Here is a 14,338-nt window from a genome sequence, read left to right as displayed (position 1 = left end):
TTGGCACCTCCCCTCCAGAAGCGATTTCCCCTCTGTATCACGATGTTTTAAACAGCGTTTTCATCTCATACAGATTGACTATCCACATCTAACCCGGATTAGGTGAATATCCCACTTCCCACAGAGCAGCTCTGTCCATCCCACCGAATCAAAGCCCAAGAGCAGATTCCTCCAGAACTTTTCCCCACACCCTTGACCAAACCTGCTGCTGGTTTCCTTAATGAAGGGACCTAAAACCCCCCTTGAACCTCAGTGCAGGACGTGAATCAATGGAGAAAAATTCATTTAATGCCTCCCCCGCTCTGCAGGCCGGGCAGCACCGAGCTTGTCTCTGTGCATTACAAGTGTGACAGAAGACATCCCGGGCTCTGCTGTGAACTCCCAGCGTCCTGGTGGCTTTAACAGAACCAATTCCTCCCCGGGGAGGTGGAGAGGAGCGCTGGCACCCTGCACCGCCTGCCCAGCCTCCCCCAGCCCCACGGAGCCCGGCTGGGCAGGGCGAGGAGGATGGAGGATGGAGGGTGGAAGGGGAGGCTGTGCCTGCAAGATCTCCCCTTCCTCATCCCATTCCACAGCCTGATCCCACATCAGCTCCTCCTTTGGGGTGCGCTGGGGATTCTCCTTCTGTTTTTTGGTTTCTGCAGCAGTTCCAGTGAGGGCACAAACAGGGACACAGGTGCTGCTCACCCACACGTCCTCTCTTTGCTGGTTGTGGCTGGGGGAAGAGCTCCTCCCTGCAGCATTTTGTTTTTCCAGGAGTGGAGAATTTCTTCTGGGAGGTTTGTGACAGCTCTCACCTGGTGCTGCACCCAGCGTGGGAGATGGATCAGGAATTCTCACCAGGAAGAACCGGGAAAGAGAAACTGATGTTGGAGATAAGCTTTAAAGAAAAAATTTTGTAGAAACCTTGGTAAACTGAATTAGTTTTTCAGTATTTCAGAGTTCCTGTACTGCTGTTGACAGACCCCAACTTTTAAATTCAGATTAAAACACCTGGATACAAAAATCTGCAGAAATCCTCTTGGGCCAGACCAGGTTTTGTGGACCTGTCTCAGTTTCAGCCCCTTGACATTTGGATGCTCAAACCTTTCAGAAAACACACTCCCTTAAATCTTAAATCTTAAAAAGTCTCACATCCCAAGGACCTGCCCAACACCCTTTAGCTTGTTTTTATACCTCACCTAGCATGTGTGGGGACTCTTTCTCTAATCCCAACGGATTTTTTTGTGCATCAATTTATCTCTTTCACCTTGTTCTTCCTCCTCCAGGGAAACTCCTCCTTGAGCTCGAGTTGTCCCCCAGCGCTGCAGAGCTGCTCATTCTCTTCTTAGTGGTGTTTTAATGTCCCCATCACCCAAAATACATCCAAAAGCTACATTTTCTCCCCAAAACTCCCACTATTGCTGCTCAGCTCCCCCCTGCTGCTGATTCAATCATTGTTATCTCTTCTCCAAGGCTCCCTATATCAACTTATCTCACTCAGTTTAAATGATCTGAGCAGCTCCTTGATACAGTCAGTGAAAGAACAAAATTCATTCATCACTTTGAATCTCCTGAGCAAAATCCCCTTCTGTTCTGTTTTTGGGGTTGCAACTGAAAAAAAAAAACCCACCAAAAACACAGGGGAAAAAAAACCCCAAATGACACAAATAAAACTCAAAACAGACAACAAAAAACGTTGGGGGGGAAATCAGACCCTTCACACAGATTCCTTTTCACAATAAGCCACTGAAGGAAAGGCTGCTTTATCTTTTGTGGGAGCCAGACAGTGCCTTGTAAAGCAGTTGTTGTTCAAGGAGCTCTCCTCTCCCGGCCAGGCTTCAGTCATTGATTAGAAAAGCACGATCAGTCATTTAGTATCAGTGAGAAAATCTCCCTTCAATGGGGCTTAGCACTCCTGGGGTCAGTAAATGTATTTGAGGAAAAGAAAACAACTGAAGAGCTCTTTAAAGCTCCAGCTCAGAGCCTCAGGTTTATTTCTGTTTGTTTTAGGGGAAAACACCCCTGTTATTTTTTCACAGTCTTATTTTCCTCTGTGAGGCTGTAACTCAGTAGAGTCAAAGGAAATAGTTCCTCACACCCAAAAAGAGCATCTTTAATCTCCTAACTTCATGCTGGTGCTTCAAAACCAAAGAACTGAGCACAAACTACTCACACTGAATTTTTGCTACAAAGCAAACCAGGTCAAAACCGACAAGGTTCAATTTTTATCACCATAAAAATCTTTAAATATTTTTACAACAAGGCCTTTGTTTACAAGCCAAGCTCTAAGAACACTCCTGAGAAGAAAACATCACCCACTGGTCTAAAAAATGCACCGAGGCATGGCAAGCAAACAATAATTTCTCTTTACCTTCAAGTTTCAGGCCCCAGCTATAAGAAAAAAAGGTAAGGTTACACAGGAATGCAGGTGTGGAGTGCAGGGCATTGAACAGGGAGGGTCAGGGGACAAGTGGCAAAGCTATGGAAGAAAAAATGTAATGGTGTGTAAGCTTGAAGATCTTAATTCTTTTATTAATTAATTGATGAATGGATATATAATAATATTAGAAAGTGTTGGAGGAAAAGCTGAATAAACTGGCTAGGAAGAAGTATTTATGTGGAAGTAATGGCTCTGAAAAAGACAAATTATTTGTTTCTTTTAGTGCAAGGGAAGCAAAATCCTTGGGTTTTTTAATACTCTGAAATCACTTTTTTCTACGTACGGTTTCTGTGTGCTGGGGAAGGGTTTGAGTGCATAAACTGAACTTCAGTGAGAGTAAAATACAGGAAAACATAGAAAGGGAGAAGCTGAAGAAGGATTGAGTGAGATTGCTTAGGTGTCCCTGTGCCTAAACCTCAGCTTAAGGAGGTTTGCGTGGCTGAGGAGCTTTTCTTGTGACTTCTGAGCATGAACAGTTTCATTCTGATGGTGAATTAAATTAATAATTAATAATTAAAGACGCTGCTCCTTGGGTTGGTGCAGCTTTCTGCCGGAGAAATGAGGGAAGACAAAGATGCTGCTCTTAGGTTCAACTGCTAAAATCCCTTTTCCCAGCTTTTCCTTATTTCTCTGAGCTGGGAGTGGCTTTGTCACTGTCTCGGTTTTGAAAGACAGGTGTCTGCTAAGGAAGGCAGAGGCCCCCCTTGAAGTGGCAGATATAACCCCTTTTCCTTCCAAGTTATTATATTTTGAAATCAAGAGCCTTTAGGCGAAGATGTGGGAAATAGGAATAACAGTTCTTTACTATATATATATATGTATATAACCAGTCAAACAAAACAACAACAACTATGGCAGTAACAGCAATCACAAACCCAGTGCCAGCCTTCTCGGCTGTCGGGCCCTTTCCCCTCGGGTGCAGTTCCGCTCGCAGCCGGCAGGGGCGCTGGCGGCTCCCGGTGAGCAGGGCAGGTGCGATGGTTCCCCCGCGGCTGCAGGGGGCGCTCCGGAGCGAGCTCGGGAAACCCGCGGCTCTGGTGCCCTGGGATCCCGGGAAGGGATGGAACAAAGGCTTCACAAACCGCTGGGCAGTTGATCCCGGGCTCTCAGGGACAGCAGGCTGGAACGGCAGGGACGGACGCAAATCCCGGGTGGCAGACGAGATGTATCCAGATGGGAAAAACCCACGGAGGCCCAGGCAGGCAGGGCGAGCAGGGCTACAGCGTAGCGAAAGCTCGAAGCAGCAGCGGAGCAGGGCAGCCACAGCTCGGTCTCCAGCAGGGCAGGGAAAGCGGCTTTTGGGGTCCCGGCGTTGTTTCCAGCAGGAAGAAAGAACGGCCAAAAAGAAAGAAGCAGCAGCTCCTTTCTCTGCAGCTTCTCTCTCCGGACGCTCAGAGCGAACTGACCCCACACCCAGGTGTAGACAAAGGAGTAGCCAGGTCCGCCCCACTCCCCTTTTGTCTTTCTTAAGTACAGCTATTTGTCCCCTAGCAACATGCATATGGGAGAAAATTCCTTTAACAGAGAAAAAACAGACTAAACTAAAACCCCAACATTATCCACCCCGAATTTTTTCCCATACTAACATGTTACATGAAACTTAACTTTTTTAACCATATAAATCTATGCATTACCCAAATTATATACAAATATACATGCTGATACTGATACAAGTACAGAGCCATGGGTAGTTCACCCTAAAACAAGGTCCCCTTGAGGTAAGCATCGGGTCTCTCCATCCTTTTGCATCACCCACCAGGTGCAGCCTGGTCCCTGAGCAAAAACAACCCCACGGATGGGTTTGTCTTTGCTCAAGGCAGACTTTACTCAAACAGTTTTTCCAAGCATACCTCTCATGTGCACCACTGGAACCTTATCCCCGTCTGTTGTTTGTAGGGGTTCAGATTGGGCAGGGCCTGCTCGGCTGGTGGAACCTCGAGTGTTAACTAACCAGGTGGCTCTTGCTAAATGCATCTCCCAGTTTTTGAAAGTCCCCCCACCCAGTGCCTTCAAGGTGGTTTTAAGCAGTCCATTACACCGCTCAACCTTCCCAGCTGCTGGTGCATGGTAAGGGATGTGGTACACCCACTCTATGCCATGTTCTCTAGCCCAGGTGTTTATAAGGCTGTTCTTGAAATGAGTCCCATTGTCAGACTCGATTCTCTCAGGGGTGCCATGCCTCCAAAGGACTTGCTTTTCCAGGCCCAGGATGGTGTTCCGGGCAGTAGCGTGAGGCACAGGGTAGGTCTCCAGCCACCCAGTGGTGGCTTCTACCATTGTGAGCACATAGCGCTTGCCTTGGCGGGTTTGAGGCAGTGTGATGTAATCAATCTGCCAGGCCTCCCCATACTTGTATTTGGACCATCGCCCGCCATACCACAGAGGCTTCACCCGCTTGGCCTGCTTGATCGCAGCGCATGTCTCACAATCATGGATAACCTGGGAGATACTGTCCATGGTTAGATCCACCCCTCGGTCTCGTGCCCACTTATAGGTGGCATCTCTGCCCTGATGACCTGAGGCATCATGGGCCCATCGAGCTAGGAACAATTCTCCTTTATGTTGCCAATCCAAGTCTATCTGGGACACCTCTATTTTCGCAGCCTGATCTACCTGTTTGTTGTTACGATGTTCTTCATTAGCCCGGCTCTTGGGGATGTGAGCATCTACATGACGGACCTTCACGGATAGCTTCTCTACCCGAGTGGCAATGTCTTTCCACTCTTCAGCAGCCCAGATTGGTTTTCCTCTGCGCTGCCAGTTTGCCTTATTCCACCTTTCCAGCCAACCCCACAGAGCATTGGCTACCATCCATGAATCAGTGTAGAGGTAGAGCTTTGGCCACTTCTCTCTTTCAGCTATGTCCAGAGCTAATTGGACAGCTTTGAGCTCAGCAAATTGGCTCGATCCACCTTCTCCTTCAGTAGCCTGTGCAACTTGTCGTGTGGGGCTCCATACAGCGGCTTTCCATTTCCGGCTAGCGCCTACAATTCGGCAGGAACCATCGGTGAAGAGGGCGTATTGTCTTTCACTCTCTGGTAGCTCGTTATATGGTGGGGCTTCTTCGGCACGTGTCACCTGCTCCTCTTCTTCTTCAGAAGATAACCCAAAAGTCTCACCTTCCGGCCAGTTCGTAATTATTTCCAAGATCCCAGGGCGACTTGGGTTTCCAATTCGGGCGCGCTGCGTGATGAGGGCAATCCATTTGCTCCAAGTAGCGTCGGTGGCGTGATGCGTGGAGGGAATCTTTCCTTTGAACATCCACCCCAGCACCGGTAGTCGGGGTGCCAGGAGGAGTTGTGCCTCTGTGCCGATTACTTCTGAGGCAGCTTGGACTCCTTCATAAGCTGCCAGGATTTCCTTCTCTGTGGGAGTGTAGTTGGCTTCAGATCCTCTGTAGCTTCGGCTCCAGAATCCCAGTGGTCGGCCCCGAGTCTCACCAGGCACCTTCTGCCAGAGGCTCCAGGATAGACCCTTGTTCCCGGCTGCAGAGTAGAGCACGTTCTTCACCTCTGGTCCTGTCCTGACTGGGCCAAGGGCTACGGCGTGAGCAATTTCCTGTTTGATCTGGGCGAAGGCCTGCTGCTGTTCAGGGCCCCAGTGGAAATCATTCTTCTTGCGGGTAACCAGGTAGAGAGGACTCACGATCTGGCTGTACTCGGGAATGTGCATCCTCCAGAAACCTATAGCACCTAGGAAAGCTTGTGTTTCCTTCTTGTTGGTCGGCGGAGACATTGCTGTGATCTTATTGATGACCTCAATGGGAATCTGACGTCGTCCATCTTGCCACTTTACTCCCAGGAACTGGATCTCTCGGGCAGGTCCCTTGACCTTGCTCTTCTTGATGGCAAAACCAGCTTGCAGGAGAATTTGAATTATTCTCTCTCCTTTCTCAAACACTTCGGTTGCGGTGTTCCCCCACACAATGATGTCATCAATGTACTGCAGATGTTCTGGAGCCTCACCCTTTTCTAGTGCAGTCTGGATCAGTCCATGACAGATGGTGGGACTGTGCTTCCACCCCTGGGGCAGTCGATTCCAGGTGTACTGCACGCCCCTCCAGGTGAAGGCAAACTGAGGCCTGCACTCTGCTGCCAGAGGAATGGAGAAGAATGCATTGGCAATGTCAATAGTGGCGTACCACTTTGCTGCTTTGGACTCCAGCTCGTACTGGAGCTCCAACATGTCTGGCACGGCAGCGCTCAACGGTGGAGTCACTTCATTCAGGGCACGATAGTCCACAGTTAATCTCCATTCCCCGTCAGACTTGCGCACAGGCCAGATGGGGCTGTTGAAGGGTGAGTGGGTCTTGCTGACCACCCCTTGACTCTCCAGCTCGCGGATCATCTTGTGGATGGGGATCACAGCATCTCGATTTGTCCGATACTGCCGGCGGTGCACTGTCGAGGTGGCAATTGGCACTCGTTGCTCTTCCACTTTCAGGAGCCCAACTGCAGAAGGATTCTCAGATAGTCCAGGCAAGGTGTTCAATTGCCTAATGCCCTCTGCCTCCACAGCAGCAATCCCAAATGCCCATCTGAGTCCTTTTGGATCTTTGTAGTAGCCATTCCGGAGGAAGTCTATGCCCAGAATACACGGGGCCTCTGGGCCGGTCACAATCGGATGCTTTTGCCACTCCTTCCCAGTCAGGCTCACCTCAGCTTCCAAAAGGGTCAACTGCTGTGATCCCCCAGTCACCCCAGCGATGGATACAGGTTCTGCCCCCACATGTCCCGATGGCATTAAAGTACACTGTGCCCCAGTATCAACCAATGCATCATATTTTTGTGGCTCTGATGTGCCAGGCCATCGGATCCACACCGTCCAGAAAACTCGGTTCTCCCGTGCCTCTTCCTGGCTAGAGGCAGGGCCCCTCTAGCCCTGGTTATCATTCTTTCCCTGGGTGTACATGCTCGAGGTACCTTCAAGGGGATCCGACATATCATCCTCCCTTCTGTAATGCCTGGCAGCTCGGTCACGGGAGGCTGGGGCTACTTTCACCTTAGCGGAACCCCCTCGGTTAGTGCCTCCCTCCTTGAGTTCACGCACCCGCGCTGCCAGGGCAGAGGTGGGTTTCCCATCCCACCTTCTCATGTCTTCCCCATGCTCACACAGGAAAAACCACAGCTCAGCTCGTGGGGTGTACCCTCTCTCTCTAGCAGGGGGACGACGGGCTCTGACTTGGGGGCCTGTGACTCGCACTGGTGCCACACTGACCCTCCTCATCTCCTCCCTCATCTCCTCCATCTTCTCCTTCATCTCCTCTTTGAGGTCCTGGACCACAGCAGAGACATGAGCTTTTAGCGGGCCATTGATCATGCTGTCATAATGCCTGAGCCTGTTGGCAACAGAGCCCACTGTTTTTCGGGTATTGTCAGCATCAATCGTTGCAATGAAGGTGGTGTATTGTGATGGCCCTAGCCTTGCCAGGTTCCACATCATCTGTCCTGTGCACCTGACCTTATCGGGGTCATTATCATGCTGTCCATCCCTCCCAAAGAGTACCTCTAATATTGCCACCTCTCTTAGCTGTTGGATCCCTTGCTCGAGTGTCTTCTACTGCATTCTATGATGATACTCCTGCATTCTTTCTTTGTGAATGAACCTTTCTCTCACACTCATTAAGAGCCGCTCCCAAAGAGAGAGAGGCCCTGGCTCCCTCACAAATATCTGGTCCACACCTGGGTCCTGGGTCAACGATCCCAGATACCTTGCCTCACCACTATCCAGTTGCACACTTGTGCCCATAAGGTCCCAAACCCGAAGCAGCCAGGTGGTATAAGGCTCACGCCCCCTTCGCACAATGTCGTTTCGCATAGCACGGAGACTGTCGTGCGACAGGGACTCAGTGATGACTTCTGGCTCTGGCTCTCCTGCTGGTTGTGAGGGCCCTGGTTGCCCATCATCATTAACTGGTCGTACTGATTTGGTCTTATACTTCCTCCTTTGCACAGGGGCGACTGCTGCTGGCTGTGGTTGTCCTTGTGGTTCAGCTGAAGCCTGGATGGTTGTAACATCCGTGGGTTCCACTGCTGCACCATCGGACTCACCCTCTTTGGGGCAGGGAGAGGGTTTTTCACTAGCTGAGGAGGTGTATTCCCTTAGCAATTGGCATATCTCCTGGCGCACCTGGCCCATCTCCTGGCACATCTCCTTGCGCACCTGGCCCATCTCCTGGCACATCTCCTTGCGCACCTGGCCCATCTCCTGGCATATCTCCTGGCGCACCTGACCCATCTCCTGGCATATCCCCTGGCGCACCTGACCCATCTCTTGGCACATCTCCTGCATCCCTTTTGCCAGTACCCCCACCCAGTTTGGGTAGTCCATTTCTGAGGTGGACTGTTGGGCAGTATCAGTCTGTGGGGCGGGATCTCTAGTGTCTGGGGCTGTGGCAGGCTCTGGCTCTGGGGTAGGATCTCTAGTGTCTGGGGCCGTGTCAGGCTCTGGGGCAGGATCAGGCTCTGGGGTAGGAACTCTACTCTCTGGGGCCATGTCAGGCTCTGGGGCAGGATCAGGCTCTGGGGTAGGATCTCTAGTCTCTGGGGCTGGTGTCCGGGTAGATATCCAAGCCAATCTCAACTTATCCTTGAATGCTAAATAGAGTAGGCCTATCAGCAGCAGATGGTTAGTATTCAGAGGGAATTTAAACCCTTCGAAAATTGATGGGGTGGGCCCAAAGAACTGGTTGAGGGGTTGGGAGAAAACTTCTCCTGGTGTCATTTCCTCACAGAAGGTACCATTGTTAACATAACCCCAAAAACATGTGCTCAGTGTGTGATAGCTGTTTATCCATGCGCCCACATTCCGGAGGAAGTTAAAAACCCATGAATTCCTCACCTTCTCGACCCATAACGCAAGCTGGATAACAGCAATGGTAGCCTTAGTCAGAGGACCCATATTCAAGTAAGGAGCTGCAAAGGGGAAGAATATAGCCACGGCTACATGCCACCCAAACCAGGGTAAACTAGACCACATAGTGCTGCCTAACAAGGTTCCAATATCCAGCACACAAAATAAAGTTATCGAGGAACTGTTATTCCTTTTTCACCTCTATCTCTTAATGCCCTTAGGCCCCACGTTGGGCGCCAAGATCTGTCTCGGTTTTGAAAGACAGGTGTCTGCTAAGGAAGGCAGAGGCCCCCCTTGAAGTGGCAGATATAACCCCTTTTCCCTCCAAGTTATTATATTTTGAAATCAAGAGCCTTTAGGCGAAGATGTGGGAAATAGGAATAACAGTTCTTTACTATATATATATATGTATATAACCAGTCAAACAAAACAACAACAACTATGGCAGTAACAGCAATCACAAACCCAGTGCCAGCCTTCTCGGCTGTCGGGCCCTTTCCCCTCGGGTGCAGTTCCGCTCGCAGCCGGCAGGGGCGCTGGCGGCTCCCGGTGAGCAGGGCAGGTGCGATGGTTCCCCCGCGGCTGCAGGGGGCGCTCCGGAGCGAGCTCGGGAAACCCGCGGCTCTGGTGCCCTGGGATCCCGGGAAGGGATGGAACAAAGGCTTCACAAACCGCTGGGCAGTTGATCCCGGGCTCTCAGGGACAGCAGGCTGGAACGGCAGGGACGGACGCAAATCCCGGGTGGCAGACGAGATGTATCCAGATGGGAAAAACCCACGGAGGCCCAGGCAGGCAGGGCGAGCAGGGCTACAGCGTAGCGAAAGCTCGAAGCAGCAGCGGAGCAGGGCAGCCACAGCTCGGTCTCCAGCAGGGCAGGGAAAGCGGCTTTTGGGGTCCCGGCGTTGTTTCCAGCAGGAAGAAAGAACGGCCAAAAAGAAAGAAGCAGCAGCTCCTTTCTCTGCAGCTTCTCTCCCCGGACGCTCAGAGCGAACTGACCCCACACCCAGGTGTAGACAAAGGAGTAGCCAGGTCCGCCCCACTCCCCTTTTGTCTTTCTTAAGTACAGCTATTTGTCCCCTAGCAACATGCATATGGGAGAAAATTCCTTTAACAGAGAAAAAACAGACTAAACTAAAACCCCAACAGTCACTCAGCACTTTGGGGCTGAGAGATGGCCCCAAGCCTTCCTGCAGGCCCTGCCACCGACCTGCTCTGTGAAACTCAGCACCTGGCACCTTCTCTTTCCCATTTTTCTTCTTTTTACCCTTACAGCAAATGTTTAAACCTTTTTAAATGAAAAGTGTTGCAGGTACCAGGTGAACTCTGAGTTTTCCTTTCAGGATTCAACAAATGTTTTGACACTTTAACTGTTAATTGAAAGTTTCTTGTGAACAAAATTATAATAATGCTCTAAAATTGCAAGCCACAATGTGCTTCTGAGCTGCCTTCAGGTAACTTCTGTCCAGCTTCTCCCTTCTAAACTCTCCTCTGGTAAACAGCTGACTGAAGTTTACATTCCTGACCCCTTCCATCACAGGATGCAGTTTGTGGGACAGGGTTTTGCCTGCTGCCTATAGGAAAATAAATCCTTTGCTTTGGTTAGCAGAATGTGAAATGTTTTGTTTAACGAATGATTTCGCTCTCAATATTAAAAGATATTGTTTAGAAGTGCTGACCTTGAAAAGAAGTATCTTGGAAAACAGAGAAATAAAGGGAGAGAAGGAACTTTATGAACTTGCTGTCAATGTCCTGATCCCCACTCTGCTTCTCTTGTATTTCTCATTTATTCAGCCTTAGGGAAGGGGAGAGGAGGATCCAGGAGGTCATTTCCCCGTGGGAATGGTCACTGTGTGATTCCCACAAGCCTGCTCTCTTCACTTCTCCTCTCTCTGTGTTTAATTGTGCTGCTCACCACTAATGTAACTGCTCTATTTAATTACTGCAAACCAGGGTTTGGAGTCCTGTTGCACTAATAAATAAAGGAGGACAACTCTCTGTAGGTAACCTGAGGCATTTCTTTAAGGATTTCATTAAATCCCTGTGATTTGGGGGTGCCTGACCTAGGGAAACTCAGATTTTTGATTTTTAAGGAAGGTAACCACAAATGGAAGGCCTCCAGCCTGCTCAAAAACAACTGTGTCCATTATAAAATCCTGATTTTCAGCCTTGTCATTAATGGGTTTGGGTGTCCATATGCTCCAAAACCTGCTGGAGCTCCTGCGGGGGCCTGGACACTCTTCCGTGTGCAAAGATGTTGTTGTACACTCACGCATAGCTGAGCTACATCATCCCTCAGCCTCTCTGCTGCAGCTTGCTCCAGGCAAATGTCCTGTGAGGTTATGTTTAAATAATGCCATCTAAGATCATCATTTAACATATATTACTAATTTAATGTGAAGTGGAAGGAGTGAGGGTTCCCAGACCTGCTCTTTCAGCTCCTATCAGGATGCCAGCGTGGTCACTGGGGCTGTGACACCGACTCTGGGTGGCTGAAAGACACTTGGGAAGCTTCCTGCTCACTTGCTAAACCTCTCCTGACAGTCCCAGTTGCACCAGTCAAAGGCATTTAAACCCAGAGGACACTGGAGAAGAGAGAGGAAATCTTGAATGAGCATGAGGGGCAGGGGCCATGGGATCTGTGATGTGGGTGATGCTCTCAGAAGTTTCCCTTACAGCCCTGCCTGTGTTTCAGGACTGGATGAAATTCTACCCCGTCCCTCAGAAGGGCTGGAACAGGGGGATGAAAAAGGCAGGAACACAGCAGGAAATGCTTCTTCTCTTCCCCGGTGCTCCCATGTTCTCCTCTGTGGGCTGAGCAAATTGTTTGGGCATCGGGGGTGGCCTGGAAGAACCGGGACTGTGGTTAGTAGGAATAATGGGATAATTGCTCAGGCCAGGGCAGCAGGGAGCAGTTGCTTTCCTCCCAGGAGGCAGGATCTGAGCAGGAGCTGTCCCTCCTGCCCCTGGCAGGCTCCTGTCTGCTCTGGTTCAACAGGAACATCTCTTCTGACACCGGATCCATTTCTCATCTCATCTCTGAGGCACTGGAGCCAGGTTCCTGCTGGAATTTCCATTTAAGATCAATGTGCTGGACTGATCCATCCAGTGCCATTCATGTTTTGAAGGAATCCTATTCCCTCTTTTTGCTTCTTAATATGGATCTGCTAAATCTCAGTCCAGAGTTCCTGTTCTGTTCCTCGCTTCCTCCCACCTCCTGTGACCATTCCTGGGAGGTGGCACGGGTTCAAGGATTTGGAAAAGCCCTACCCATGCTGTGAATTAATCATTATTAAATGAATATTTCTCCAAGGTCTTCCTGGCTACCTGAAGCTGGATTGCTGTGGATTACAAGGAGTTTAGTCAGAGCAGATAACCAAGACGAGTTTGCTCCTCATTCTTGGTAGCCAAAGACGACAGCCCAGCATCTCGAAGGAAGCCAATTTTCATGGTCCCAGCAGAAAGGAAAGAAGCAGAAGGATCTCCTTCCCCTGTGCACAGAAATATTCATGAGGATGTTGAGATTGCTAGACTGGAGTGAGAGCACTCCATCAATAAATAAAGAGCATCAGTATCTTATGAAATTACTGAGGAAAGAATGACATCTCTTTTGCTTTTATTTCCTTCTGTTTCGGAACATTCCAGTTATAACATTCAGCTCCAAATGGCACTTGGAGCACGATTCTGAGGACTGGATTAAAATAGGGAATTTGTGTTGTGCTAAAGGAACCCATTAAGCTGAGAGGAGGATGAGCAGCTGCGTGAGCCTGCCCTGAACCCTCTCCATGGGCACTGCCATGCCCGAGTCAGGGCATCCAGACCTGCCAGGCAGCTCAATCCGGGCTGGAGATTCCTGGAGGGATATGAGGGCAGCAGGATGAGCCCATGTAGGGAGGAAGCAGAGCGAGCTGGTGGATTTTCCACGTGCTCTCAGGGATGGTAGCTGTGGCAGAACAGAAACCCTATTTCTTTCAGAAGGATTAAGGTTTTTTAAAAGTATTTAGTCCAGTGCTAATTAGGAGCCTTATTTAGTGTGCTATCTGGTCAAATCTTGCTCTAATCGTGCCACCATTGTTCTATCTTGTACAGATAATGAGGGAACCATTTTTCAACTATTCTGTTGCTGAGTTTCCTTCAAGAATTACTTTTTCCTTCCAGATTTCCATGTCTGAGTGATCTCATTGTTGTCTAGTAAGATTTAGGCAGCCTATAGGCTGTTGATTGAGCCCTAATCAGAAATTCATCACCTCCAAGGCAGCATTATTTTAATTTGGAATTGTCTGCTTTTCTTGTAGGTTGGTGGCACTGCCCTGATTTTGTGGCTCCTTTCTGAGGAGGAATTCTGCTCTTTCAGGTCTTCAGTCAGTGCCTCCTCTGCTGGGCTGGAGATCTTGATCTCTGGGAGGGAATTGGGCAGGGAACCCAAGCGTTTCCATGCGATTCACTTCTAATCCAAATGTATTTAAACCTAAAACTGAGCAGCCTCTGTACAAATGTGGAATATACCCAATAATTTTCTGGCTCTAAGAAGCTCTCATAGATCCTTAGATGCTTCCCCCCCACCCCGTTTGCAGCACAAAAAAGCTCTGGAATTGCTGATATACAGCAGAGCAGGAGGCTGTTCACTTTCTGTATGTGCAGCCCAGGCTGGGAAGGGCTAAAATGCACAATCCTATAGATTTGGGAACAAACCAGACTTTTTCCAGCTGAGATCCTCCCCTTGAAGGCTGCAAAGGGCATTTGAGAGCTGTTAAATATCTGTGAAGTGGAAGTTCCTGCAGTGGCATCGCTTCCATCTCCTGAAATGGGCAGGTTGTTCTTGTGGAGGAATTGCAGAGGGCACAGGAGAATCCCATCAGGATTGGGTTCTGGGCTCCCAAATACCCCCTGAGAGGCAGAAATCCTGTTCTGTTCCCCTCCATCTCCTGCAATGAGCTGGCTGTTCTTGTGAAGGAATTGCAGAAGGCACAGCCTGCCCCATTCCTGGCGAGGAGAATCCCATCAGGATTGGGTCCTGGGCTCCCAAATACCCACGGGGAGCAGAAATCCTGGCTGTGGGGGCGGTGT

The sequence above is a fragment of the Corvus moneduloides genome, chromosome 25, assembly GCF_009650955.1.
Source record: "Corvus moneduloides isolate bCorMon1 chromosome 25, bCorMon1.pri, whole genome shotgun sequence".
In the NCBI taxonomy this organism is placed as follows: Eukaryota; Metazoa; Chordata; class Aves; order Passeriformes; family Corvidae; genus Corvus; species Corvus moneduloides.
This window is presented reverse-complemented; position numbering follows the sequence as displayed.